Raw genomic sequence first — 6,288 nt, 5'->3', positions numbered from 1 at the left:
CCAGCAGCTCCTCAAAAGTCTAATTATTTCCCTTTCCTTAATGCATAGTCATTCAGGTTAATGGTCATAGATCCTTTTGGGGAAGAATGGGGGAAAATGAACTATATAATTTGTTTTCTTGTTTCATAGAGTTCTTTCTCAAAAGCTTGCCTCCCAGTTTTAATTAAAGAGATTCTGGGCCTGTACAATGGTTCAAGTCAGGAAATTGACTGAAGGGACATTATCTCTTACTTATAGAATTCAGTTTAAACTTCTGTTCACTTGACCTAGAATCCATCTACTTAAGGGAGGGCATTACAGGTGCTTCAAGCAAAGCATGGTTAACCTCTTCGGATGGGTGGAATGACTACATTAATTAGCAAAAAAAAAAAAAAAAAGAAAAGAAAAAAAAACTCAATAGAATTTAGGGTTCCATGTCCCTAGCTTGCTTGATTAGAATCTTTTCCTATGTCCCCATTCCTGTTTTCAAGATCTCAGTCCTTCCCAATTGATGCCCTCATTTTAACAAAAGACATTTTGCAATGCTGAAGATCCAGAACTTCCCTCTACTCAGTCCCTCACAATGCTGCTAACAGTAGTCTTATCTTTAGGCCAAATTCCTGAAAAATGTCCAGGAACTGTATCTAGGAACTTTTCTAGCTTATCTCAGACAACTTTATCTAGTAACAAAAACAAGCAGTACAGACTCTCTCCAGCAGATGGAGCCAGAAAACTTTGCCCTTTTTCTCTATGGTCTTCTGAGATACTGACAGCAACTGTTCACATCAGTAACTGACTGACTTACTGCAGCTTACCAATAAGAAAGGAAAAAAGAAAAGAAATGCAATTAGTAGACACCATACAACAAACTTAGGGAATGAGAGAAAATCCTGACCACAGCAGGAACAAATTGATAGGGAGACAAGAATATCCAAGTAGGAGGGGACTCATCTGCAGAGCTTAGTGACACCTTGTGGTCTCCAGTGCTTCTCAAGAATAACAGGAGGGAGGAGGGACATGCGGGGGAAGTACCTAGGGAATGAGGGTGTGAGGAGACTGAAAGAAAGTTTCAAGTTTCCTGCAGCCTGGCAAGCTGTCTATCCATGTCTTGGGAACAAAACCTGTACCCCGAAACTGAAAGCTGATCTAATGATTCATAAGGAATCATAAGATCACTTTTTGCTCATCTCCACGATGCTTCTGATTCCTTGTACAGTCCAATCAAATAGTTAAATTAGCCTTAAATTTCGGGGGAGGGGGAGAAAGCATGGAAACATGTAAATAAATCAGTATCAATACATCTCATTTTTGCAGTTTCCATTAACCAGAGAACCATACCACCCCACTCTAAATATAGAAATGAACCATAAAACTGACACAGACTGTTTGATAAGAACGGTGGCAACAGAACCTGGACAGTAACTCTGAAATATATGAGTTGAGGGGAAAAGAAAACAAAACTCAGGGCACTACAAGATCAACATGAATACTAAAAATCAGATGTTCTATAAAAAAAAATTGACTACAGAGGTATGATTTAGAAATTTTCATCAGAATGCTAAGAACAATTGAAATGAATAGGATCTCTGATGTAAATTGAACAAATAGAAGGTAATCATACAAAATCATCCCAAGTTGGCTTTAAACACCTCATTTTCTTGGGTCCCCAACTTGAATACTAAAAAGTCACCACTTAAATAGTAGCTACTACTTGTTGAACATAGTTCTAAGGTACTTAAGAATTTTAAATATATTTGAACCTCATCAAAAAGCTGCTATGCGGGCGCCTGGGTGGCTCAGTGGGTTAAGCCGCTGCCTTCGGCTCAGGTCATGATCTCAGGGTCCTGGGATCGAGTCCCGCGTTGGGCTCTCTGCTCAGCGGGGAGCCTGGTTCCCTCTCTCTCTCTCTGCCTGCCTCTCCATCTACTTGTGATTTCTCTCTGTCAAATAAATAAATAAAATCTTAAAAAAAAAACAAAAAGCTGCTATGCTAGGTAGAGGCACATGAGTGGCTCAGTCAGTTAAGTATCCAACTCTCGATTTCAGCTCAGGTCATAATCTCAGGGTCATGAGACTGAGCCCCACACCGGGTTCAATACTCAGCACGGAGTCTGTTTGAGATTCCCTCTCTCTCTCCCTCTGCCCCTACACACTCCCCACTCTTTCTCTCTCAAACAAATAAACAAATCTTTTTTTTTTTTTTAACTGCTAGGTAGGCATGGTTATGATTCTCATTTTAGAGATGGAAAAATTTATCCTTCTGGAGAATCTGAGTAAATTTTACAAAATCTCACATCTAGTAAGTGATAGAGTGGAAATTTAATCTCAAGTAATCTGATCTCAGAGTCCATGTGTAACCATTCAGTTATATTGCATCTATCAGCCAGATGGGAAAGTTAGCTGAGTGAAGATGAGAGCTATGGGGCCTGTGGTGAACTTGGGTGGCCCTTCAAAATTGGTATTGGTATTTTCTATTTACACCTAACCTCTTGCGTGACAAAAATCCTATAATCGTAAACCAAATACCATGGTTGTCCATGATATGAAGTCTCCTTTGGACCAGCATTATATAAACTTGATCATGAACATCACACATATGTCTTAGCCCAGAAATATTAACAACATCAATCATTAATTCTCTTAGTCCTAAAGGAACCACCTGTGTTTTGGCAACAGTGTGTCAATAAAATAAAAGTTTGCCTGTGATCTAATATACCTCAATACAGAAAAGATCATGTAAGAGATACACTTTTGAGTACTACAAAATCAATTTTACAACCCCTAAAGAATTGATATGCTCCATAATTTTAATAGTGAGAACTGTATAAATAATCATGTTTCACTCTCACTTTTAGCTACCTGAAATCTCAAAGTTAGTTCTGGCTATGAGAAAGCTCAGAGTTAGATTGAGTATTGAAAAATCATAGATTTTGCCCAGTTTTACGGCAGTATATTAAGTCTCGTCCCTTTCTTTCATTCCTGATAATGAGTGAATATTTCTTTAAGTGTATGTATTTTTATAAATCAACTCAAAAGCTTTTAAAATAAATTTTAGTAGAAATAAATTTATTTTTGTTTTATTTATTGTGTTCGAGCCAACTCCAGGATATTTCTTCTCTTAGTTGATGTCTGGATTTGCATTCACACCAAAATATCTTCCAGAATAATTTGAGACTAGGCTACTGAAGACCAAGAGTCTTATTTTACCTGTATCACTTCCTGTCCCTCGAGGAACTACATATTCTGCCTCTCCCGTACCACCAACCCCAATTCTATGAACAGAGTAGTCATTTGAATGAATTAATTAATAAATGAGTGAATGAAGTCAAAATTTTCATTCTCAAGGGGCTTGGAAACACCAGTCAAGTCTCTAACTCTCCTTTCTTTGGGGTCTAGGTGGCAACCTATGAACTCAAAGGATTCAGTTTTATCTCAAGCTTCTATCAGAAAAGTCCTAGTTCACAAGAGTTCACATGAATAATTGGCCTAGCAATTGATTGCCACTTAACCCCAGACCCATCATTCACTATCTGCTCTGTTGTCATGGAGATGGACTGTAAATTTTTCTGCCATGCCAGATGGCACAGAGTTAAGTTTTGTCAGTTGAGGGTACCGGAAGAACTCTGTAAGACAAAGGAGTTTCTCTTCCTGGTTCCAGTGTACTTGGTTCACCAGACTGTTACACAGTTGGGTTTTTTTCAGTACCCAAAGGCCAGCTGCACAGAGCACCTGCACCTAGGAAACTTTTGATGACACTATTTCAGGTGCCTTCAAAATTGAGTGGTGCCAGCAGGGCAACCCTGATGGTGGACTCCCCCGCCCCCCACCGCCATGTGCTCTGGTGGCTCTGGAGTGAACTCCTGATGGTAGCACCTTCCTGTGGACACTTTACCCAGAAGATTTGAAGATTCCTGATGACTTGGCATCTTTCCAAGTGTTCCAGTCGTCTGGTGAGCCATGCTGGCATCCCTCTGCTGAGGTCAGGATTTCAATCCACAGTGTGGCATTGGACAGAGGCTCTTCTTTCTGTCTTCTCTCCCAGCCCAAGCACTAGTGGATGACTGCTTCCTGTGTCTGATACTGTATTCTTTAGAGTTTTCCTTACCTCCTTTTAACCAACAACCTATAACTTTAATCCTTTATTAATATTTTTATTAAATTTTCCCAGTTCAACTTATTGTGGATTCCAATCCCTTGCTTAGACCCTGCCTGATATAAGAATGTAGTAAATTCGATTGAAATTTTACTTGATCCATTTTTTTCACCTCTAGTGCCTCTATAATTTCCCTCTGATTCAGTGATATTCGAACATTTTAAGTAACAAAATCCTGTTTAGAGACAAAAACCCACATGGAATACCAATAGGTATAACACATAAAAAACAAAAGTGCTTTGATTTAAGTGGGTATGGATTGCAAGATGTCTTAGGTGTGGCTTCTCCTCCTCCTCATTCTTTGCCCATGGTTGTCTTGAAACATCTCTCTGGCACACAGAAGATTCTCAGGACACAGTGTCTTAGTTAGTTAGGACTGCTATTAACAAAATATCACAGTCTGAATGAAATTTATTTCTCATAGTTCTGGAGGATGGAAGAAGTCCAGGTCAGGATGTCAGCATTGGTGAGTGAGGAGCCTTTTCCAGGCTGTAGACCTCCGGTTGTAGCCTCCCATGGTAGAAAGGGCCAGGAGCTGTATGGGGTCTCTTTTATAAGGCACTAATTCCATTCATGAGGGCCTCACCCTCAAGAACTAATCAACTCCCAAAGCCCCCACTGGCTGATACCATTACACTTGGTGTTAAGATTTCAACATACAAATTTTGGGGACTACAAACATTCAGATCATAGTATGCACTTGAGAAACAACTCTGTGTCCATCTTATGTATAATAAAATAAAGAACCTTCCTCCAAATTTACAAGTTATATTGGCATATTGGTTATAACTGGTTCCTTTTTATTCAAGAAATAAAATAATGCCTTTAGACCGATCCAATTACCTAATCGTGAAGCTATAAGGTAAAGTAACAAGAACTTAAGGATCCCTGAACCAAATGTCCTTATTTCTATTAAACCAGAAAGTGGACTTAAAATGAGAGGAAATGATAGGAAGGGATGGGATGTTTAAAAGGATGAATTTCTCAAACGGAGGGTTTTGGAGAGTAAGGGGGTGAGAGGCTGGGAGGGCCTGGTGGTGGGTATTATGGAGGGCATGTATTGCATGGAGCACTGAGTGTGGTGCATAAACAATGAATCTTGGAACACTGAAAAATAAGATTTTTTAAAGGATGGATTTCTAATTTCTGTAGCTGAGTATTAAAAATTACATAAACATTAACAAACATAAACTTCTAATTCACTTCTTGCATGGAAGACAGAAACTGCCAGTTTCTCTGGAAAGTCCCTGTTCTCAAGGGGGCGAAAAGGGAAATGCTGAGAGAGATAGCTTCTCCTTTCATAAGGGACCATTCCGTCAAGAGTAGACTTACCTTCTCACCAGAGTCCTCAGTCTGAAAAGCCCTCCTTTCAAATCTGCATGTTAGCTTTGTATTACCCACCCTCTAATTCAGAGAATGATTGAATATGAGCTACACCGCAGAGGTCTCATCCTATAGCATCAGCATCCGAGAACTGCATATCACAAAGCCCATTAATATTCCAAAGTAAAGTGGAATAAAACTATTTATCTTTACAATGACTTGCTTTCCTGACATCGACATAAAATGAACCTGGTTTTCCAAAATAATATGGAAAGGAGTAGGATGTAGTGATCATACAGTACAGATTTTGGTGTTCTGGAAGAATTTCGTGGAAGGAGGAAAGTATAAAATAAAAAATATCATAAAAATACGATAGCATTCTCCTGAGATTTCAGTGTAATAGGTACATTCTGGAAACAAGATACAACCAGGTTTCATGTTAGCAATCATCCACAAAAACAAAAAACAAACATAAAATACTTCTCTGCAGCTTGTATTATAGTAAAAAGGTTCATGTATTGTCACTCTTAGACTCTTAGACTATGCATCGATTATTTCTAATTTGATAACCCTCATTTGAAAGAGAGAAGATTCTCATACTGTATTCTTTAGAGTTTTCCTTACCTCCTTTTAACCAACAACCTATAACTTTAATCCTTTATTAATATTTTTATTAAATTTTCCCAGTTCAACTTATTGTGGAGAACAAGTAAAACTAAAAGAAGTAAGTTTTGATTATTGAACACAGAAGTTCAAATTGCTGGATGAGTCATAAGTTGAGAATGTGATAATACAGAATTGACAACTCAGACTTCTACAAAGGTCAAGAGGTC

The sequence above is a fragment of the Mustela nigripes genome, chromosome 6 (assembly GCF_022355385.1).
Source record: "Mustela nigripes isolate SB6536 chromosome 6, MUSNIG.SB6536, whole genome shotgun sequence".
In the NCBI taxonomy this organism is placed as follows: Eukaryota; Metazoa; Chordata; class Mammalia; order Carnivora; family Mustelidae; genus Mustela; species Mustela nigripes.
Note: the sequence above shows the minus strand (reverse complement) of the source record.